Below are 25,124 nucleotides of genomic sequence, written 5' to 3'. Positions count from 1 at the left end.
AAATTGATTTGATGTACTTATTTTTTAAGTAAAGAAACAGACAAAAAAAAAAGTTTACATTTCAACTCGGTTTCTTTATCAGTATTTTTGGGAACATAATCCCCGCGATAAATGAGTACACTGTATTTAAAGAAAATTCAAAAGTGGAGCTTGAACACAGTTTCTTTCTCACTGTTAACACATCTATTCAAGCCTTGGTTTTAGAAGCTAATTACCGGTATTTTCACCGGAGGCACCTGCAGAAAGTGTCAAACAAGATCAACAGCTAAGATCATAAGAAAATAAGCTATTTCTGAGTAAAACTCTTAATTCCGTACAGAAAGTCAAATTTTGGTGTGCATTTGTTTTCTCATTTGCCAGTCAAACGGGGCATTTGGTTTGAAACATTGCAAAGTGGAAACTGAAAATGGAGCCTGTCACTCTCTCACAATGCGTTAGCGCCATTAGCTACTTAGTATGCGGGTCTGGCGGGCTTAATGAGGTCAATCATTAGCGGCAGTGGATCAATGAAGTCACTAAAACACCAGCTGGAAAAGAAGAAAGCCATCCCTAGCATATTTCAATGAATAAGCTAAGCTGGTAGCTAGCTAATGCGAAAGCGTCACTGTGTGGTAACTAGGTAACCTTCAAGTGTAGCTGTCAGAGATAATGTTAAGAATTACAATCTTCCAAAGTAATTCCAAATTTTAATTCCATGAATAAAAATGGCTAATGTTCTGACACAAACTAGCTTACAGTCAATATTGTTAAAAAGCATTTACAGTTATGATCTTCGAGCAAGTGTAGCTGTAGCTGTTGCAAGTAAATGTGAATATTTATTGTTATTGTGTGTTGCTCATGTGCTCATATTAGCACCAAACATTAACAGTGTTACAAAAAGGGTAGCTACTGTTATGTCGCACCAGTGGCTAATGTTAGCAAGTTGTGCCGTCAAACAAAAACGAATCAACCACCCTTATTGTGACGCTAGCATCAAAATATAGCTTAAGTTTAAAGTAACTACTGCTAATCTTAAACCCAAATGTTAAGTAGGCACTATGGCTAATTGTCTGACCTACGGCCATGTGGCATTTGCAGCTAGCATTGTGACGTGTGTCCCCACATAATTGGTTATATTGTATAATAACTAAAGAAAGATGAAAGTAATTGTGTAGGTAAAGAATTTGGAAACACCCATACAGCTTTTTCAAGATTGTTGTCTGAAGGAGGCCGTTGGCATTGCTACAAATAGATTAGTTAGGTGTAGCTGTTCTTGTGCTTACGTTAAACGTCAAAAGGGTCGCACCCCGCGGATTTTGGGCTGCGGTCGATCTTGTCTCGTTTGTCCTTTCGCGCCATTTGAGCAGCTTAAAAGAGACCGACAAACAAGGCGTGTTGTGCTTGTTTCGCTCCGTACTTTTGTAATCCTAGTCTAGCTAGCTCCTACAGACTGGATTAATTAGCTTGATCGGCAGCCCCTGCCCCTGACAAAGATCCTAAAGTGTAATCTGCTCACAGACGTTGGCCGTCTGTCTGCGAAATAACAACCATACAGTTCAATGTCTGACTTCTTAGTATCATTATGAAAATAAATGAAAAAATTGTGAGCTACATTGTGAGGGTACAGCCTGTTCAAAGACAAAACATCAGTGTATAATTATCACTTACTATTGTTTTAAAATTTTAAGGCGGGGACATTTTGTAGACTAACTCTTGAATGCCCGTCTTTGTCAATTAGGCAGTTAGGCAAACTTTTGCGAACGTAATTTGTCTTGCAAAAGTGCTTCTCATATTACAAAGACTCCTGAAGCTATGTTAAATAATGTATTTGAGATTGAATGTTAATTATGACGTTTACGTACGTTATGAAATGATGGCAACTAAATGTAGTCAGGAGTGTTGCTGAAGATATTTTAAAAACACGAATGAAGGCTGCTAAATGACAATGCTAATGATGCTAATAACGTTGACTTTGAGGCGTGAGACTTGAAAGGAAGTTTGAGCAAACGCTAACGGCGGCCCGTCGGCGACCATTGTCCCAATGCTCATTAATGCTAATGCTAGCTGTTTGCCCACAGCGGCTACGTAAACAAAGCACAGAGTGGAGTGGATTAGATTGACCCAAGTGTGTATCCGCGTCTTTAAGTTAACACTTTCTTTAGCTACCAACTGAAATAAAGCGAAACTGTGCTGCTGGCAAATTATGGTTGAAATTATCCAAATTATTCACGAGAGTGTTTTTTTTTTGGTGTGATGTCCACATGTGCTTTCATTATTTCATTTTGCATGTTTTCGTTTGCAGCATTCAAATGGCCTTGAAAAGCCTGTTATGGAAATAGTTATAATTTTATATTTTAACGCACAGGAAGGGGGTACTGGCGGAGTTTCCCTAAATTAAGAAAACGTGCGCTATGCTATGCAAATGAAGAAACAGTTCACGGAAAAACAGTTGCATGGGAATAGAGGACTGATTGAAATTGATCACGTCAAACGTGAGCAAGTTATGTGATCAAAGTTCGTTTTTTTTTGTTTTTTTTTCTGTGTCCCTTTGACCTCATTTCATAACTCATTTCACTTGCAAATTTTTGGTGTTTACCTAAAAAAATGACACTTTTCAACTGTGGCCACCTGCACACACACATCCAGCGGGTAAAACTGTAAAACAGACTGGGCAAACAGAAAATATTTTGGGGGTTCACATGTGAATCTCCGAAAAAATACACACCCTAAAAAAAAATGTTATTTGGGGACTGGAAAAAAATGGTGACTTTTCAATGCATTTCAATGGAGAATATTACAAGTGGCACTTGAATGAAACGAAACCAAAGTCGCTGTCACTGTACTTCCTCCGGCGACGGGTCAAAGTCGGCGGCCCCCGACCGTAGACCCCCCGCCCCCCCGCGCTGGCGGCTGACCTCTAATGATGATGGACGCTGCTGTGGCGGAGAATGGCGTCATTGTTCCAGGTGACATTCCTGACGGTCATTTGGGGACGCCCCCTCCAGGACCCATCGAGCGGACCCCCTACCGCCATCTCTTTCCATGACAAAGAAGCGGGTCACCTGACGGCCCGAATTGACAAACTTCACTCGGCAGCTAAAGTAAACAAACTGTTAATTCGGGATAATTCAGCAGAACATACAACACGCCGTATAAATTCCTAACCTGTAAGCCCCCCCACTTCTCCATCCCATTCCCCACATCCCCCTCTGTCCCTTTTTTATAACAGTCATTTAATAGCAAAAGTATTGGGACACCTATAGGGAAAAAATGAGGCAAAAAACAACAGTCATTTCCGTTGAAATAACTTTCAAATCAATATTATTGACATTTATGGCAACGCTGGTTTCAAAGCAAACAATCTCTTTGCTCCAAAGCAATTTGCTGCTTTGTTTTTATTGGTATTTTTAAGTTGAGGGACAAGACAAGAGAGAGTTAGGTCTATAAATGCTTATTTCTGATTAAATATCAAATTACAAAACAAAACTTGCAACACAAATCTTAATTTCTTAATAATATGCTTAGTAATACTTTCATAATGACAAAAAAAACGCATTTACGTTTATTTTCAAAATGTGCCAGAGCCATGATTATAGTTCTGCATTTTTCATGTTACTATAATTTAGTGTTTTATTCTTACCTTTGTTTTTAAATATGGTTAGATAGGCTTCTAAATATTTAGAGCTGCTTTCTTCTTAGTTTTTCTTTTCGAGTGCTTAGTGTTTTAATTTATCGCATTGCCATGAACAGAAAGCCTTAGTTTAAAAAAAATGGGAAAAAAAGAAAAAATATATAAATTATTATTATTATTAAAAATATTATATATATATATATATGTATATATATAATATTTTTTAAACACTCAATTTATTTTGATATGAATTTTATATGAATATTATTGACCATTTTAGTTTTTCTATATATGTGATGCGTTTTCACAAAATCATGATCATGTCCCTGAAAATGAAAATTTAGATCTTGATCATTTCGAAGTCTACATTTCATTCCCTTTTAGAAAAAAATATATATGTAATAGATGGAAGTAGCTCAAAAATCTATGTAGTTTTCTTACATTCATCTTTCCACAGTGCACATAATAAAAAAAAATCCATAATTTTCATACACTTTTAATATAATTTGAACCTTTTGGCTGCTAGGAAAAGAAAGTCGAGATCTCGATTTGTAGAACTCCCATGTTGGAAATTTATGTTGAAAATTTGTATTTTCCTCAATAACTAATTTCCGTGAGATAAGCCTGCTTTTGTGAAAAGGCATCACAGCTATTTTTTTATTTTTTTTTTATAACACTATAAACTTGCAAGATGTCAGAGTGCACCTGTGAGAAGTTTCTTCTATCATTTCACCCCACAGGTGTTCTTGCGCACCAAAGTGAGCAACTTTAGTGCCAACTAAAGTGACCAATTCACAAACATCCATCCACTCATCCAGTGAATCCGCCAGTTGAATTCCAGCGTGTGTTTAGAAGAAGAATTTTGGAGGGAAGTCCGGGGGTCCATCAATGGGATCATTCACGTTCTTATCAGGTGAGTCTTCACCCCCCCTAGACTCCTTTACCTTCCCCGCTCGCTGCCTCCTGGCCTTTGTCCTCCCCACAATGTGGCCGTCAGGGTGGGGGAGAGGGTGAGGAGGGCTAAATGAGGGTGAGGGCGGAGGCTGTAAAGGAAGAGGGGGAGGGGGGGGGGGGGGGGGGGGGAATATGGTGTTGATCCCTTCTTTACGGGGACGTGCTCAGGTAAATAGAAGCTTTTTTTTTTTTCTCCTGCTTTGCTTTGTTGTTGTCACACAAAGAGGAGGTTTGTGTGTGTGCGTGTGTGTGTGTGTAGGGACCTTCACCCCCTCACTTGACAATCCCTGTTATGATGTGTGTTTTGTGTTAATGTTAGTTTTGCTTCGGTTGTAATTTGTTAGTTTTTTTTTTGTGGTTATGTGCTGTGTTTTGACTTGTGTTGAACGTGTCCGCCTGCCCTTGTGGTCCTGTTTCCTTGCGTCGGCCAATCAGCTTCTTGCACCATTTATCTATTGCCCAGGTATTTGTCGTTGTCTCGTCAGTTTGGTGTATACCAGGGGTGTCAAACTCATTTTTATCGAGGGCCACATTGCAGTCATAGTTTCTGGATGAGGGCCGAAATGACAGTGAAGTCAAATCAATTTTAAAGTTTGTCACACACTTACGTAGTTTTAAAGTCACAGGCCGGTAAAAACTGTTCGAAGGAGAGATTGGGACGAAAAAATGCTTGTTGTGTCCTCAAAAACCGTTTAAAAGTTGAAGACAACTTACAAATGTAATGTTTTAGTTAAAATCTTAAAGTCATATTTGGCATTTTGCAGGTCACATAAAATAATGTAGCAGGCCGGATTTGGCACCCTTTGAGTTTGACACCTGAGGTTTACAGCAAACCAAATTATGGGTTGCTGTAAACCTCAGGTGTTGAAGCACAAGTTGAAGACATTTTGCAAGTTCGTAACTAGAAATTTCAAGAGAAGTCAGAATTTCCCGGGCCTCAAAATATGAAGCGGTGGGCCGGATCTGGCCCCCGGGCCTTCAGTTTGACACATGTGGTGTATACCATAATTCCCCATATATGCTGCACTTTTTTCCTCCAAAAATGCAGGCCAAAAGTATTGGCGTATCCTATAAATAGTAACTTAAAACATTGTTTTTATTTATTTATTTTTTTAATTCAACAGCATTCAAGGAAGATTGATCATTCAGCCACATAAACAAGCCATATTTTAATATATAGTAATTACCGTAACGTACGGGCTAGAGAGTGGACGTCAGTTGATTGATAGCAGCCAGTTGCAGCTAACAGCAGCTCGTGTTCGCGGAGGATGTTCCGAGATTATTTTCAATAAAAGAAGCGAGCAGGCTGAACCAAAGTCCGATTCTATCCTTGTGCACCGGTTAGAGAAGCTGTTAGGGATTCTATTTGACTCGTTTGCTATTATTTTGGTCTTTTGGCGTACACACTTGGTGGAACACGGACGCTGAGCAACTTCGGGTATTTAAGGCAACAAAAAAAAAGAACTCGTTGCGTCGCGAGGAAAAGAAAAAAACAATTTGCTACAACTTGTAACACTGGGGAGGTGTTCATTAACCACTCACAATGTGGGAAATCTGAAACACACTTAACCCACAACAATGATATAATTTACAGATATGAAGACGAGAAAATATGAAGTGTTTACAAAGATGAGATTTAGTCTGTTTTGCTATAGTTTTCGCATTGTCGCCAAACTTTTGGTGCGTCCGATACACGTCAACATAGAAAATACCAGAATTTGACTCAACAATTAAAAAAAAAATCTTGTTTGCGTCACTCTCATCGTCTTCTGATAGTCTGTAGTCGTCACCTCCTTGTCGTCTTCGAAAATTACATTCCTGTTTTTCTTAGTCTCATTTTCCCTGTCGTAAGTTTTATTTTGTTACTTTGTATGCTTTTTTTTCTAGGGATGGTATCCATGAAAAAAAAAAACAACACTTTAATCGCTGTCAATTTTTGACACATTTACATTTAACATTTTCATATGTTGTAATCGGATGATTTTATTTATTATTCACTTGAAGAGAAAATGATCACATGGTCATTGTCCTTTTGCTGAAACAACTCGAAACAATCATGAGCGTAGCGGAACACAAAGCGGAACGTTCACGTGACACCGTTTTTCTGACGCGGACCTCGGAACAGTGTTTCGAATTAGAATTTCCGTTTCAATTTCGCCATCGGAATTGTTTTCTGACCCGGTTTGCTTTCTTCCCTCTCCTAATTATTATTTCGAGCCCTTTCGGCCTCCCCGCTTCCCTGCGTTTGGATCCGCACCCCCCCCCCTTACACTCATGCTGGAATGACAAACCCAAAAGGTATGCATTAAGAAATTACCGGGAAAGAATTCCGCACGTAAAAGTCTTTATTTGCCATAATAACATTTGACTCAGAATAGAGAAAATTTCCTGTCAAGTCTTACACATACTGTAAGAATGCGTGTGTGCCCATGTGTGTGTGTGAAAGGGAAAGGCTCCATTAAAGTTCACCTGTTCTGACCCCTGCAGGTATGCCGGCTTCTTTTCATTCATCCACTCTTTTCGGGCATTCGCCCTTCTTTTTTTTTTCTTTCCCTCCATCAACAGCCTGGGGCGATACTTTGAACTCCCGGCCACGGTGCGTGAATGAGAGAGAGTAAAGGTTTGTCGTATATTTGGCCTCAGGTGTTGGGCCGCCATTGTTCCTGCTTAATTAAACTGGCATGGAAGTAAAGGCCTCTTTAGTGTGTGTAAGAGACATCCCTGCCAGCAATTCAGATCTTATCTCTGCTTTTGTCAAGGCATCTACTTTTTGTGTGACTGACCATGTGTGTGTGTCCGCCATTCAACTTTATTTCCTACTGTATATAGGAGAATCCCCCCCCCCCCCCCCCCCCCCCCCAGCCCTCTTCCCCTTACACACATACAAACAAACACACACACTAGCCAGGCTTTCTGTATTGAAATCAGCAGAAGAAAAGCATGTTTAAAATGCTAACCTTAGTTGTCTTATTTTGGTCATGTTTTTTTTCTTCCCTCAACAGCCAATCAGAGAGCAAAAAGCACATTTAAAATGATAAAAGACAAAGTCAGGAACTGGGTAAAGAAATCCATAAGTAAACAGATTACAGTAACAGTAGATTTCATCCATTTTAGTCCATTGCTGTAATCGGCACCACCTGTGTCACCTGACATTGTCGCTAATGGTTTAGCACTTAGTTAACTCTTCTTCGTTTCTGAGAAATGTTTAAACTGACTTACACTTGGGAGCAAAAAAAGAATAACTGAGTGTTGTAGGCATAGCTGTTATGCAACAGCTACTACTAAAAACAAAAAATGTCTTTAATTTATTACATATTGTCTTCATACTGTACACAATCTCGCTCAACACATTCATTGTGCAGGCCTAAAGTAAAAAACAATGTTTAGAATTAAGTATTGAGAGATTTTTGTGTTGTTTTGCTTTTTAAATATAATTTGAATGAATAAATCACTTGCACATACGTAGTTGATTAATATTTGACTCTTGATTCCAGTTTTGATAAACTTCCAAAAACGATGGACCGATGATGATGACAGATGAGGCTCCATTGAACTTTTAATGACCAGCAAAAAAAAAGCTCTGTCAATATAAATATAAGAAAACCAAAACCAAGCCTTTAGGTAAAATAAAGAAAGGGCAACCGTTAATAAAAGACAGAACGGAAAGAGGAACCAAGAAAAACAGAAGACCAAGAGTAAGAAATACTTATAAAAAAAAAAAATGAAGAATCAACAATGAAGAAGTAGTGTCAAGTTAGTTGTCTAGAAACGGACTCAGTGACAAAATCACACTGGTATTATTCATCAGGAACTCCCCTCGATATGTCCTATAACATTTTATTAAACAGAATTGATCATATATATTAAAATATTTACTGAATTATTAAATGTTAGAACATTTCTGGGGCATATTTTATGGATTAGCTCCAAAAATAGATTATGGAATATAATTAATTCTATTTCATTTCTTGCTTGTCTTGTCAGAAAATTGCATCTCTAATGACAATGTGCATCCATTTAAAACTTAACAAAATAACAATATATATGGTCTGTAAAGGAGCCACTATAAAACAAAATTTAGCAATAAGTTTCCAGTTAATTTGCTCTTAATTTGAAAAGAATGAATCATTCCTGTCACTGCATTATAAAGTAATGGTTTGCTGATACCTGCAAAATCTCACATAACCCCTGAAGTGCCTTCGTACACGCCCATTTTCGAAGCAATGGTAAAGTTTTATACTATAGCATACTATAGTATAGTTTTATACTATACTAATATTGATTAATCAAAAGAATAAATATAGTTCATAATCAATTATTTGTTTGAAAACCTAAAATTGTCCAAATCGTTAACATTTAGCGTCTCACCCAAAATGGTGTCAATTTGGAAAAAAAAGTGCTTTCCGAATGAATGAAAATCAAACCATATTTTTGAATAATTAATCAATAATCACATTGCAGCCCTAGTCTAGTGTGCATAGTGTCATATAGTACCGTACAGTATCGTATACTGTATCAGCGTATGACTCACATACATCATGAAATGGAGGTAGCGCACACTAATACACAAAACACTTGAAAGAAAGGGCAGTAGGTCAGTGTCACACATGCACATCCTTTAAGCTAGTCCAGTAGGCCAGGTAGCACACACACACACACGCACGCACGCACGCACACACACTGAGCGAGTGAGAGAGTCGGTCCTGCCGGGCGGCGTAGACACAACCCCGCTGTGGCTCTGCTGGCTCACAATGGAGCGTCGGCAGGGAGGACACGGCGCTAATCCCTGTTAGCATAACAATGCTACAGCGGCACACCTCAGCCTTCAGCACACACACACACACACACACACACACACACACACACGTTTTAAACCTGTAATTGGTCCTAAAAGAAAAGCACTCATGCACACGCAATGCACACACAGGCAAGGAACATAGTGAGGCCTCACACAAACACACACAGGGGTTTTTCTATCTTAGTAGGGACATGCTATCGACAATACTAATTTCCTAGCCCCTAATTTTAGATTGGAGTGGCAAAACACCGCAAAGTGCAACAGGGCACGTAAAATATCCTCGAGCAAGTTCTCTCGATAAAAATATCGCGCATAAGTAAGTATTCTTGCCTGAATCGCGTACCATGGAGGCTTTTTTTATTTCCTCCAGCAACATTAATGCTACGACCATTGGATGGCAGTGGTTCCACACTTACAACACAGATATTACCTACATCAATTCAAAGTAAGAAATAGAAATCAATCTTTCATATGATAGCGCTCATATTTACACAGACACAGCAAACAATTGTCTGTCGGCCTTGAAAAATGAATAAAAATGCTAAATACACTGGCCTTGCATAGGCGTCAAACTCCAGTCCTCGAGGGCCGGTGTCCTGCATGTTTTCCGTTTTTCTCTCCCCAACACACCTGATTCAAATGATTAGTTCATGAACAGGAGCTTGAAAATGATCCTAATCACTTGAAGAGAGAGGGGTTCAAAACATGCAGGATACCGGCCCTCGAGGACTGGAGAGTCTCGAGGTTTCCTTGGCACTAAAAGAGTTAAGAGGAGCACTGGCCACGAGTGTCATCGGTCATTTAGCTATTTTTTGAAACGACTATTATAACAGCTGAAATGAAATGAACAAAATCAATCTTTTTTAGTGCTCATAGTTACTATTTTAAAGCACTGATAGTTCAGGATATTAACATGATCATATTGATAATTGATCATTTCTGGCAGACTGGATTAAAAACATTAACGGGTCGCGTGAGGCCGTAGTTTGACCAAGGGAGAACTTGTAGGGTCCACCAAAATGGTCCCCACGAGTCCAAGAGGTCCCCACAGAGTAAAACCTAGGATTCGGCCCCACCATGTCGCAAAAACCAAAGACACACACACACACACACACACAGTGTGTGTTCGTTGTGTGTGTATTTACGCTGTGTTTACATGTTAAAAGCTCTCTAATAAGACGCTAGTAGACAGGAAGCTTTCATCTTAACCTGTCCTGTCACACCCACTATCCCTGCGTGTGTGTGTGTGTGTGTGTGTGTGTGTGTGATTATTTATGGCGGCTGTCTGCGAGTGGAGCACTTACACATCTTTTGAGTCAGACTGGAGGCTCCGGAGGAGGAGCAGGAAGGCGCGGATGTCATCTTATTACATGGCAGCGTTTACCTGAGAGAGCGCATCATTCGCTTCGTCATCTCGCCACTAAACGCGCATTTCATTTCAATGGGCCTCTCACATACGGAGGTTTACGCAAGAGGATTTGCGGCAGTGAAGAAAAAAAATAACTCGGAGAGATTCTCACTTTCATCTCAGAATTCTTAAAGTGACATTCTCATAATTCTCGTCTTCAAAGTCAGAATTCTGACTTGAAAATCAGGTGTGCAAGAATACTGACAAAAATGTCACCATTCTCACTTTGAGTCTCACAATTCTCACTTTTAAGTCAGAATTCTCATTTTAAAGTCAGAATTAACTTTCAGGTGTGCTAACTCCTGGGTGAGAATCGTGAGTCATAATTCTCACTTTGGTCAAAATGAGCGCTGGAAGGAAGACGCAATTCGTGTTTGTGTGCGCGCGTAGTGACAGTAATCAGATTACTTTAATCTGATTACAAGTGTAATCAGTCAATGAGTTCCTCCCAAAAGTTGCCAGGCGGGTAAGGTGACCTACGCAAGGACATTTTCATTTAGTGCTTCCAGGTGAATATATATACAGTATATATATATATATATATATATATATATATATATATATATATATATATATATATATATATATATATATATATATATATAGATATATATAGATATATATAGATACATAGATATATACTGTATATAGATAGATATATATAGATATAGATTGATGGCGCTGTGTATTGCATTGTATCATATCAGCTTGATGTTGCTCTAAATTGGTGTTTATCACTTTGTATCAATTTATGTGTGCTATGTATCATCTTGTATCGTCATTGATTAGCTTGTATCAGCTTGCTGTTGCTATGTATTAATGTGCATCGCCTTGCATCAACTTATTGGTGCAGATTGCTTATTGTTCAGATTGTATCGGCTTGATGTTGCTGTATATCAGCATTATCACCATGTATCGACTTGTGCAGTGTATCACCTTGTATCATATTCGATAGGGCTGTGGCAGCTTGATATTGCTATATATTACCTTGGTTGTTGTATGGACTTGGTTGTTGCACGTATCATTTATTATCTTTGATGAAGAAGAATCAGATTGGCTTGTATCGACTTATTGTTATGTATTGTTATTATGTACTGTATCATCTTGGTTCAGTTTGTGTCAGCTTGATGTTATATGTCACATTGATGAGTTATCAGTGCTTCGTATCGTCATCAGATTGTATCATCTTGGTGTTGCTATACATCAAAGTGTATCACCTTGTATCGACTTGATGCTCCTATGTATCCCCTTGTATTATGTTTGATCAGGATCTATCTGCTTGATGTTGTGATATATCACATGCATCTTCTTGTATCGACTTGATTCTGTTATCTATCACCTTGTATCATCTTTGATCAGCCTCTATCAGCTTAGTGTTCCTATATATCAGTGTGCAGCGGAGTCCATTGCCCTGCATCAATTTATTGGTGCTATGTATCATCTTGAATCATCTTTGTTCAGCTTGTATCAGTTTGATGTTGCTATATATTGACAGTCATCATCTTGATGACTCATCGGTGTGTTGTATCATCATTGATCAGATTGTATCAGCTTGATGTTGCTATACATCAACATGCATCACCTTATATCGACTTGATGGTGCTATGTATCACCTTGTATCATCTTTGATCAGCATGTATCTGCTTGATGTTGCTATATATCGGCATGCATCGCCTTGTATCAACTTGATAATGCTATTTATCAACTTGTATCATCTTTGATCAGCCTGTATTGGCTTGACGTTGCTATATATGAGCGTATATTATATCATTTTGTATGATCTTGTATGGTCCTGTATCAGCTGTTATCAGATTGATGTTGTTATACACATCTTTAATCTTTGAATTGTTCTGGATTTCTATTGTTTTGTATCATCTTTTACCGTTTTACGTCATCTTGTTGATGATGTCTGCCGCCATGTATTGTCTTGTATCATCCGCTACAGGATTTGATCATCTTCAGGCTGATTTTGTGGTTAAGAGAAAGAAGTGCTTGTTTCTTTTTTTTTTTTCACTTTCTTCAGCTTGAAAACTTCTAAATGACTTCTTAAGAACATGTCGAGCATCTTCAAGCTTTTTATGTGTCTGTCAACTCGCTGGGTGGGCCGGCAGCGGCGTCTGTGTCCAAACACGCTTTGATTGACAGCTCTCACTGATTGCTCTCTTCCTCTGTGGTTTGGACTGAAGCTTCCACTTTTATTTCCAACATGTGACCTGTCACCATTTTGTTGTCCGTTCGGGCTTGACTGAAAAAACAATGACGACATTTGCTGCAGGACAAACACCGTGACTGTCCTGCCACGCACACGTAGACACACACAAACACGGGTGGGCTGAGAGAAACACAGAAGGTCACATGACACCCACATCACGACCCCGTCTGGTTTATTGCCAAGAGTGCGTGTAAACGACCAACATGTGACCAAGAAAGTAGTGTAAGACCTCCACCAAGGAAAAGTCACTGTTATTGTAGTTGTTGTTTTGATTCTCGCAATTTCTGTGTGGCTTTCACACAGAAACTGGCCTGAATTGTCTTTTCTTGGGGTTTATAAGTTTGTATCGACTTGTATCGGAGTGCATCATCTTAATGTTTCCTTGTATCAGCCTTTCTCATCTTGCATCATTTTGATGCTATGTATTGACTTATCTGATATCTTTGATGTGATGCCATTTATTGGATTGTATAGTCTTGTAATATCTTTATGCACCAAGACGATACTAGAGGATACTCGATAAACTGTATCAAGTATCATCAAGTATCGTCTTGGTGCAGTCTATTATCTTGTTTTGTCCCGAATCATCTTATAGCTTGCAGTCTCAAAGTGTTGTTGGCACTGTGTTTGTCTTGCCATATTGGTTTTTATCCTATCTTCTTCATGACGCAAGATATCAACTTGTATCATTTTGGTATCTTAGTAGTGCAGTGTATAACCTTGTTCTATTCGATTTGTATGGAACTGCTTTCATGTAGTTTTGATGACAGTGTTTATGTCTTGCATCAACTTGTATCATCTCTATGCTTCAGGTTATCAACCTGTATCATCTTGTATCATGTCGCTTCTTAATGGTGCAATATACAACCTTGGTCTATTCGATTTGTATCAACCTGTAGGCTGTTTTCATGTAGTTTTGATGACACTGTTAATGTCTTGCATCAACTTGTATCAAATTTATTGTTTAGGTTATCAATTTGTATCATCGTATATCCTTTAATCGAACAGTGTATCACATTTTTTTGTCCCAAAACAACTTGTAGGCTGCAGATGTGTAGTATTGAGGGCACGGTGTATGTCTTATGTCATTGTGTTTTGTCTTGTATCACCTCTCTGGTGCATGATATCAACTTTTATCTTTTTTTTTATGTTAATGGATTTGTGTATCAGCCTATTTTATAATAAATACATTTGTAACAAGTTGTAGGCTAGAGTACTGTAACATGGATGGCTTTGTGTCATCTAGTTTAGGCTTGTATCTTCTTTATGGTGGTGCAGTGTATCAACTTGTATCATTTTGTCACATGATTGGGTTGTGTGTCACCTGGTATCATCTAATATTATCCTGAATCATCATAATATTGGCTTCATGCTGCTCATTTTTGTCTTCATTCTCGGCGATAGTGAAATTTGTTTCCAGAATTTTTCTGTTGCCCTTCTAAGAAAAACATCAACGGCTTCTTTTCTTTGGGTCCCACACGCTCTCATTATTTCCAACCACCATTACTCTTTCACTTGAGTGTAGTATTTAAATGGTTTAATAACGAGGTGAACCCCTCCGCATAAATATTTGTATACCCGCTCCATTGGAAGTAAACTTGAGGTTTACGCCATAAACTAAACTTTAAGTGTGCTTTTATTTTGCTGGGAGGCACGTGGGAGGTTTATTTTGAAAGCCAACTTGAATGAACGCTAAATATTTGGCTCACGACGGTCGTTGTCGCTCTCTCTACTTTCCCTCTGTGCCGCCGCCTTGTCCCAGCCTCAAAGGTCCTCGAAGGGTCTTAAAGGGCCGGCATGTAAATCTTCAGACGCCCGCGCTGTTCTCCTTATGGCCGACAACTGCGCTTCGAGATCACACGGCGCGCATTCTCAGCATTGCGGGGATGTTAAAGGTATACGCCGCTGTCCAAACACACAACACACACTCAAACGTCTCCTCGTCTCGCTGTTCCACCTGGACTCATCTGCTCAGAGAACTGAAACACACACCCCTGTGTTAAAATAACCACTGCTGTGTTGTCATATGCTCTGTGTGTGTGTGTGTGTGTGTGTGTGTGTGTGTGTGTGTGTGTATCTGAGCCCCAGACATCACACACACTCCTTGTAATCCCACACACAGTCTGAAGCTGCAGCCTGAATAAGCACGGCGCAGCAGGTCCGACGTTCACAATGTCAGTGGGTCAACTACAGTAACACACACACACACATGCAGCAACCTGAATCCAGCAGCATTGTCCTGCTGGACTGACAAGATGGAAGCAGCTGAAGAAGTAGTAGAAGAACAGAGGACAATGGAGGAAGGAGTGAAAGGGGAGATGCGGGTTCTTTGCCAGTTTCGGAAATGGAGACAAGTGTAAATTCATGAAAATCAGGTCGAGCTTATACTTCATGTAGGCTTTACTTTATGTGCTCTGATCATTTACAACAGTTGTATACAAGTAACACTGGTGCCATAATTTTTTACACATAATCAACACCAAAACCTTGTATTCGTAAATATATATCAGGAAATTTGTCGATGAGGTCGTTCTGCAGATCTGTCATTCGAAAGAAAGCAAGTCGTCATTTTTACAAGCAACGATTAGGTGAGCAAAGTAAGGAAGTTGCGCAACAACGTGACTACTTTACACATAATCGCATTTTGCTTAAAAAATATACATAGTGCAATATAGATTCAGTAAAAATGACACCTACTCAATGACTGAAAACACAAACACATATGAAAAGAATTCATGTCTTTATAACTTTATATGCATTCTAAAATACAATTCTGGTAACCTTAAAGACAATTATTTTCTTTTTAACCCTAACCCTAATGTTCATTTTCATTAAAGGGTAAAATAACAATACAATAAAGGGAAAATAATGGTTAAAAAATACAAACTCTTAACATTTCACTTTTTTAAAATGCTAACATAAACACACATTGTAAGACACAGACTCACAGACACATCAACACACACACACACTTACACTCTTGTCATCTTTTTTGTCTGTTACCAGGACGATGCTGCCGATACTCTCTCCCTCTCTGGGTCACAGATAAAAGGCTTCAGGTAACCTAAGAAACTAAAGACACTCACACACACACACACACACACACAGTTCCCGTTAAAGAGTATCTTTGTCACAACACCGACTTGTATCTCATGTGAAATCACTGAGTGAAGACTGCGGCATGTTACACTTTGAAGTCATGCACGCACACACGCACAGATTGTTCGACAGTACTTGTGAGGACATCCACTGCCATAACGCGTTTCCTAGACCCTAACCTTAACCATCAGAAATGTACCTAAATACTAATTAACTAACCCTTATCCTAACCTCAAACTTAAGACAATTCAAACTTATACTCTAAAAGCAATTCTTGACCTTCAGAAAGAGGTCTGAAAAAGTGACGACCGGTCATCACTTCTCCAAAATGTCCTTGTGTCGTCAGTAAAAAAACCCAGAGCTGTTCTCACAAGAACACACACAATGTGATAAAAAAAAAATATTCTTGTGCCTAAATGACTCAATATTTTAAGACATTGTATATAGCATAAAGCAGTGGTTCTCAAATGGGGCTACTTGAAGGAACTTCAGGGGGGTACTCCAGATTTGAAATTAAACAAACAAACATGCAAAAATCCTTTAAAAATAATTATTGGATTCATTTATTGTTTCAGGAAAACAAATTTCATATTCAGTAGGTTATTTAATTTCATTTTTGAAAATAGGGAATGAGTGGATGTTGCCTGTGTGTGTGTGTGTGTGTGTGCATGTGTGTGTGTGTGTGTGTGGTGTGTGTGTGTGTGTGTGTGTGTGTGTTTGCGTCTGCAGGGAGAAAGTACGTCAGCGTTCTTGCGTGAAAGGAGAAGTGTTCAAGTATGTTTGGCGTTAGTGGGATGTCAAGGGGATTCAAAGGCGTCGCCATGGAAACCAGCCAGCAAAAAAAAAAAAAAAAAAAAGATGCAAATAATGAGCTAGCAAAAATGTTAAATGTCGTGTGATGACTCACGGGTAAAACGTCATTAATAGCATTGAATACTTCTTTTCGAACACTTAAAAATTGTTATTAGTATTCTATTGTATTTCATATTTATTTCTTAGGCTACTCTCGGTCTTTAAAAGGGTATGGTGGGTAATGTGTGTTTTATTGTAGTTAAACAGGTTTTATTTTGCTTATGTCATTGTTTGGAACATTTCTAACCGAAAGATTATTTTTCATGATATAGTGTCCTAAATGTCGTAAACATTGTAAATGTTAATGCGTCCGCTCATGCAGGCTATTCGGTTGAGGTCATTTTAGACAAGCGAAAGATCCAAAGGATTTCTTTTGAAGTTCATTTTCCCATGTTCGTCTGCTGCTATTCATAACTTTCTTTTATTAGCTTGACCATTTTGCTCCAATTATCCCACTTCCTCCTCCTCCTCCTCCTCCTCCTCCTCTTCCTCATCCTCGAGTCGCCACACTGACGTTGATTGTGTGTGAGCTGATGTGTTTATTGGCGCCCCAAAATGTCACACTTTGTTTTTCATGCTGAGTCAGCATCTAGATGCACAACACAAACACACACACACACACACACACACACACACACACACACACACACACACACACTAATTTGTGCATTCTACTCCAAGCCATTATCAACAACATATATATATATATATATATATATATATATATATATATATATATATATATATATATATATATATATATATATATATATGTGCCAAAAAAAAAAAAACGGGTCAATTTCTGAGCGAAATCCATGTATTGTGTGAAATATAAAATGGAATTAAGTGTATAGTTAATAGATTGTAATTTTTTTTTTAATTTTTTTTTTTTTAATTTTTTTTGTAAAGGAGTGCCACAAGGGTCTGTTTTAGGAACATTGTGGTTGACATATATTAATTTCATAGTTGGCTCAAAAGCTGGTTCAACTGTTAGCATTGCGACATGAAAGTTAGCAAGCAAATTTCCACATTTTAGAAATTAAAAAAATAATGCACATGCTAATCAGCACATATCAGTGGTATAAATTTTGGAAAGTCGTATGAAGTTGGCCCAAAAATATGAGGTTTTTGCAGCACACATAAATAAAATATATATGCCTATATATAAAAACATAATAAAATATTACATGTATATAGTAGAAAAACTTGTTTGTTGTACATGGGGAAACAATGTGCCAAAAACCTGAGGTCAAAATCTGACTTTTTTCTTTTCTACGAACTTTTGAAGAGCCTAACTCCGGGAAGCCTCATTTTCAGGAAGTTGCAAAACAAACTTTCAGAGCGTAATATTCAATTTTATTCTGTATTTCCCGCTTCAAGACCATGAATTTCTTAGAAAATAGCATGAAAAATGAAACTACGTTGCTTGATTTTCTCATCCCTTTCTTGCGGCCCTGTAAAATTTGCCCAAATTTCATCAAGCGGCCCCCTCCTATTGCCCCGTAGCATTCTGTATTTATAGCTAGTACACTATATGTGTGTGATGTATGTGTGCGATTTGGGGGTCCCGTATGATGTGGCGAGTGTTTCCGGTAAAATGTGTAGGAGGACAAATGAGAGGGCGTGTAGTAATCGGAAGTCGGAGCTCCTTTTCTTTTTCATTTAAACACTTTTTTTTTTTGACCTCACATGTGCGCACACATGAACATATGCCACTCAGCCATCACACTCAAAGTAATTGACTGAAAAAATGGAGAAGTAAAGAGTAAAGTATGGATCAGTAATATTAAATAAAATATGAAATAAAATACAGGTGAGTGTTATGTACAAAGTAATAAATAAAGGAGTTTCGATGAAATTACAGCGCAAAAAAAGTAACGAATGAAATGAAGTCAATATGTCTGCGTGAGACAGTGCGGCTAATCGACTGGCAGACAGACCACGCGTGCACACGCTCACGTGCACACACACACGGGACTTCCTTCCTGCCCGTCTGAATTAGCAAAAACCTTCACTTTCAACACGCTTTCACTTCGTCTTCCTGCAGACGCCAAACAAACACAACATAACACAAAAGAACACAAAGTTCAGCTTTGACCCTTGAGCAGTATTTTGACCAATTTGGGTTCATTTTCTTCCACATCATAGTAGTGCCATAACTAGGTGGTGAATTTTGACGCGTAACCATCTGGGTGAAATTTCAGCTCCCTAGTGTCATTTTTCAATGCTTTAGCTTAGTTAAGGTGCCACTGATTATCCCCAAATGAAGTTCAGATGTAATCAAATTCCTCCTGACATTATTTTTGCATTCTGCTGAAGATTTAGGATTCCGACTCCCATTTGACACGAGTTTGAATGTGATTGGTTCATTTTGAACACAACCACATTTATAAGTAATAGTAGTTTATAAGTAATAGTAACAAAGTAATTCTAACCAAGTAAACACTTTAAAAGCAGTTTGGGTCAAATGTAACCCAATCATGAATATTTGCGAATATTTGGGTCATTTTGACCCAAATTTATGGGTTGTTTTAAAAGACAGCCCATTTTTGGGGTTGTTTTGTGCAAGACAACTCAGAAAGTCGAGTCGAATTGACCCAGATCTTGGAGAATCCTTTTGTTCACCCTGGGTCATTTTGACCCAAATTTATGGGTTGTTTTAAAAGACAGCCCATTTTTGGGGTTTTGTGCAAGACAACTCAGAAAGTCGGGTCGAATTGACCCAGATATTGGAGCATCCTTTTAGCCACCCATAAGTTGTTTTTTTTTTTGTTTGTTTTTTAAATCCCGCATGTTTTTTGAATTAACTATAGATGTATTCTGGTAATTGTGATGAGTAAGAGTAGCTGTAACTCAGTAAATATTTTCAAGTCTCATTGTCAAACCCAACTCTTTTATGTGGCCCGCGAACTGCTAGTTTGTCTTCAAGTTTCTGGCTGAAATACCAAACTTGCAGTTGTCTTCAGCTTTCAAAAAAATTGGGAGGGAAACGACAACCGTTTTTGCTCCCAAACGCTCTTTTAATCAGTTTTTACCGGCCTCTGATTTTAAAACTACGAAAGTGTCTGACGAACTTCACAATGAATTTGACTTCACAGTCATTCTGGCCCTCTAACAGAAACTATAACTACAATGTGGTCAACAATAAAAATGAGTAAGTAATTGTAAGCAAGTAACTAGTTAAAATTAGAAAGACAAATAAATCAAGTAAGTAATAATATGACAGGAAAAGCCATCAGACATTCATCAGCAACAGCAATTTCAATGGTGGCAAGCGTGTAACATGACTTTGCAAATGACATTGACAGACATGATGAAAAAAAGGTGCAAACCTAGTTGATTAAAAACGAAACCTGGCCTCCTCGGCTTGAAGAATAAGAAAGTGATCATTGTGAGAAACGAGAAGCCACTGGCCAGACGTGACAAAATTCCGGTGAAAAGTAAAGAATTAACGAGAAGTTTAGACAAACTGATGAGGAAGTGATTGACAAACGCTGTGAAAAGTGAAAAGTGTTGAAAGCAAGTGAAGACACAACAAAGTGTGTGCGTGTGTTTACATTTATAGCTGCGTGTGAAATGTTGCAGCAAGTAAATGCAGTCCAAGAACCGGATGCATGCAAGTAAGAAAAATAATTCAAATGTTTCTGTTGTATTTTTTTCCATTAATTTAATATATGAATATATTTGTCTTTATACATCCATTGTAATCAATTCAAAAAAACACTATCGAAAGCAAAATCGTCCTCAAAAACTTCAAGAACTAATCGAATGAAAAAAATCAAGGAAAAACAGTCCAAAACTCTGATCAAAAAAAGTCAAGATCTCCGTTTGAAAAACATTTAAGAAAGCAAAAACCAGTCAAGAACATCTAAAAAATGTAAATTGTCATAAACCATTAAATAAAACCTTTTTAAAACTAAAAGAGTAGAAAAATTCTAAAATGTTTGAAATGGGCAGAAAAAATGTCAGTAAACAGAGCAAGTTAAAAAAAAATCAGAAAATTTAAAATCTTTGTCACGAATCGATCAAAAAAAAAAACAAACAACAAGCAAATAACGAGTCAAAGTTTGTTTTGTTTGTTTGCGGCGTTGACACAAGACACGGCTTACGAAAACGGCGTAAGGGGCGTCGGGAAGTGGGGCCGCATGGCGCCTTTCGCGTGCGAAAAAGAAGGAAGTGTTTTGGGGGGTGACGTTATTTCTCCCACAGACAAACTGAAATAACCTTTAGTTTGTATTTTTGACGTTTTCTCTCGGTCTCAAAAAGCAGAAGTGTCCGACAAAAGATTTTTTGTGAGTCATGCTGGCATGCCACACTTTTTTTTGTTTGTTTTTGTCGCTACAACGTCTATCCGAGCTGAAGTAGCGCAGAAGCTAAATGCTAACATGTTTATGGAACGTGGGATGAAAAATCAACACTAAAATGGTTGAGCCAGACATGCTAACCATTAACGTACCACACTAAACTTTATTAATCCTCGCATTATGAGTCACAGATGCAGCTCAAGCCCAGCTAGCCGCTAATTGAGCTAAACGCTAATGTCATAATCCTCCCCGTGGTGAGTCACTATGCTAGGTTATCTTTGACTAATCTGTACCAAACAAATTGGGAAAGCTTTCTGCAGCTGCTCTGTGTGTGTGTTTGCAGAGGGGCAGATTAGGAAATAAGGAGTGTAGATTAACGACGTATGTTGGGTTAGCATGACTCATGGGAGTCATTTTCAGAGTTAATCTGCGTACGCAGCGCTCGTCAGCGGCGATATGATGAAACGTAGCAGGACTTTCCCAGGACTCATTCATACTCAGGCCAGTCAAATTCAAAGAACCTTCAGTAAACAGGTTGCTAAGGTAGTTAGCAACCATCTTGTAATCAATTTAGTTAGCGTTGAGCATGAGAGTCATTTTCAGAGTTAATATGCGTGCGCAGAACTCGGCAGTGGTGACATGATGAAACACAGCTGGACAATCCAAGGATTGATTTGGATTCAAGCCAGTTAAATTTAAGGGCCTTCAGTCAACATGTCGCATTAAATTAGCAACACTCTTGTAATTATGAAATTAGCGATGTACGTTGAGTTAGCATGAATCACGAGAGCCATTTTCTGAGTTGATCTGCGTTAGCGCAGTTTGACCCGAACCATTGAAATTTCAAGGACCTTCATTTAATAGTTTGCTAAGATAGTTAGCAACACATTTGTAAATATGAAATTAGCGACGATCGCTGGGTTAGCGGGAAACATGGGAGTTATTATCAAAATTAATCTCAGTGCACAACACTCGTCTGTGGTGACATGATGAAAGACAGCAGGACATTTCCAGGATTCATTTGGAATTTCAAAGGACCTTCAGTCAATCAGTTGCTAAGCTAGTTAGCAACGTACTTGTCAATATGAAATTAGACTCACTTGGGAATAACGTGGCTAATGAGTAATTTTCTGGTAATCTGCGTGAGCGCAGTTTGACACAAGACATTGAGATTTGAAAGATTTTCAGTCAACTGGTTCCCAAGCTAGTTAGCAACACTGCTAAATATGAAATTAGCGATGTACGTTTGTTTAGGAGTCATTTTCAGAGTTAATTAGACTAAAGCCATTTAAAGTTAAAGGTCCTTGACTTAACAGGTTGCTAAGAGAGTTAGCAACACACAGTCAGACCTTTAGTCAATCAGTTGCTAAGCTAGTTAGCAAAGCTCTTGGAAATATGACATTTGTGACATACAGGTAGCTAATCTAGTTAGCTAAGCGCTTGTAAATGTGAATGCTGAGTAAGTAATATCACAAAGAATTTTACAAAGCTAAATGTTGGCACCTAATACCATCCAGGCTTATCGCACGTGTGATAATTCTGGCCTCTACCACGTTTGAGAAGTCACATGATTGCTGGACAACAACGCATTGGCCCTCGGCACTAGCCACTCCCACACACGCCAACCCCTGGGCCCCCCCCCCCGACTGTTGCGGTGGGCACATTTGAAGCTCCGCGCACTTTGAAGGCCACCATTGATGTCAAATGGCTACCAGACAACACAAGGAGAAGACGCCGGATGGAGGACAGAAAGTTGCGTCCAACCGCATTCAGCCCAATAGGGGTCCTTACTGGGGCATGTGGTTTGGGCAGTTTGTTCCTCACAGGCCTGGAATAAGGCGACAGGAAGTGTGTAAGGGGTGGGAGTTATGAGAGCCCCCCCCCCAACACACTTCTCACCACCTTTACCCACCGCCCCCTCATCTCTTGATAGCACCCTCACAGCGCTAGAGGGTGAAGAGGGGGCCGCAAGACCACCCAGAGAGGCGCCAACACGGGGACAGACAAACTACTGCTAAATTGGAGGCTTCAGATGTCAGATCAAAAACCGCGTTGATTTCAACGTGACAAAGTGTATAGTGGTGTTACAGTGGTCAAATCTGAGGGATGTTCTTTGATGACGGTAGTCATTTTTTTCTTCTTCAGCCAAGTACCCCCTAACCAGCTCAAAGCAATTTTGGATGAAAAAATAACTTAAAAGAGAGTGCTATATACCCTGCAGGTCTGATTGTGAAGACTTTAGTTTGTCTAAGACTATTTTCTTTAGTAACTCCATAAGATAAATCATGCAACTGTTTTGTTTCTGGCCTGCTGCTGGAAAATTGCATGTGCATCCGTGCAAAAACTAATAAAGGCCTACGTTCTGCAAAAGGAGCGATTATAACACAATTGAGCAATGTTGTTTCATGTTCCAATTCATTTGCTCTTAATTTGAAAAGAAAGCTGTACTGTTTTGTATATTAAAGTTGCAGAGACCCTGCCAGTCCGCCTGGTTGCATCATGACCCCACAGTCTCCTTCCTACATGTACATGTATGTCTCACATTTGTGATGACGACTATGTGGCATGAGCAAGGTTTTTTTCAGGCTTATACTATGTCGCCCATTGGGGACAAGGCTCAAGCTTTGTTTGTTTTTGTTTTTGTTTTGTTTTTTCCTCCCCTTTCCCTCGTGTTTTTTTTTTTTAATTATCATATCGAGGAGCTTCTTAGCACACGGGTGTCAAAATCAAACATTATTTAACGTGAAATGCAAATGATGCTAAGATACCAAATTTGGAAGTAGTCTTTTTTTCAACTTTTGTCAAAACAACACATATTTTTGTGACCAAATTCCTCTTTTGAACAGATTGTACTGCTCTCTGTTTTCAAAACTAAGTAAATGTGCAATGATCAAACTTAATATTTGACTTCACTGCCAGAAAATGCCCTCCGACAGAAACACTAAAATTATTTTGACGAGTACCAATAGTCTCCCTCTGTTGGACATTGTCTTTGTAAATTTCTTGGATGGTTCGAGCCTGCTTAGTAAAATTTTCTTGCCTTGTACTTTTGCAGGTGTAATGACAATAAAGAAACCTTGTAACCTTGTCACACAAACCCGCATTTTGAGATTAATGGTTAGCATGTCTATGGCATAGTTCTGCGGTTCTAGATTTGAATCGAAATGTTTTTTTTTTTTTTTGTTTTATCTGGATAGACCTCCCAAAAAACATGCATGTTTGGATGGATTTTACGACCTCATTTGCCATTAAATATATTCCTCATTGATGAGTCAGGAATGACACAGCATCATGTGACCCACTTCAAAACAATCCTGCGCCCTTCCATATTGTTAGGATTTTCCGTATGTGTGTGTGTGTGTGTGTGTGTGTGTGTGGGGGGGGGGGGGGGGGGGGGTGCTCAAACACAGAACTGGGGGCTCGGATCACGGGCGTCGGGGAAAACGGATTGGAGCTGGAAAGAATCAGCGCCACCAAAATTAGAGACCAAGAGCGGAACCAAACGCTTGTTTCATGACAGACAGAGACGGAGACAGACAGAGACCACACTCATGTCATGTGACCATCACTCACACCCGTCAAGAAAACCACACACACACACAAAACATCATGTGTCACTATTTATTATTGTTGATCCAATATGACACACAAATAACAGTCATGTTCATCAAACATCAACAGGACTCTTGAAACACATGATAGATAATGTCTTCCTGACATGACTTGAAATTTTTTAATAAATATTGAGAAAAGTGTAAGAACCCCCTTGGTCCATATACATAGAGTCGTCCATTTAGTGATGCAAAATTTTCACAATCAATATTTCTTTTAGCGAATATTAAGTATTCACTACAAAAATGTGGCGCTGTGTATGTGGAGAAAACTTT

The 25,124-nt window shown here is 38.8% G+C and overlaps 1 long non-coding RNA gene across 3 annotated transcripts in view; it reads left to right on the top strand.

Annotated features, from left to right (window-relative positions):
* LOC148426331 (uncharacterized) overlaps positions 1-25,124 on the top strand; it is a 91,939-nt gene that overhangs the window by 48,008 nt on the left and 18,807 nt on the right. Inside the window, exons 4-6 of one of the 3 annotated variants that reach the window (XR_015864986.1) lie at positions 4,351-4,523; positions 14,745-14,877; positions 15,989-16,041. This is a non-coding gene — a long non-coding RNA (uncharacterized LOC148426331). Of the gene's footprint in view, positions 1-4,181; positions 4,524-14,744; positions 14,878-15,988; positions 16,042-25,124 lie in introns of those variants that run through there. The other 2 variants (XR_015864987.1, XR_015864989.1) reach the window with 2 other exon arrangements.

This window comes from Hippichthys cyanospilos, chromosome 3 (assembly GCF_059441005.1).
Source record: "Hippichthys cyanospilos isolate Australia breed blue-spotted pipefish chromosome 3, RoL_Hcya_1.0, whole genome shotgun sequence".
NCBI lineage: Eukaryota > Metazoa > Chordata > Actinopteri > Syngnathiformes > Syngnathidae > Hippichthys > Hippichthys cyanospilos.
Note: the sequence above shows the minus strand (reverse complement) of the source record. Positions and strands in the feature narration are given on the sequence as shown.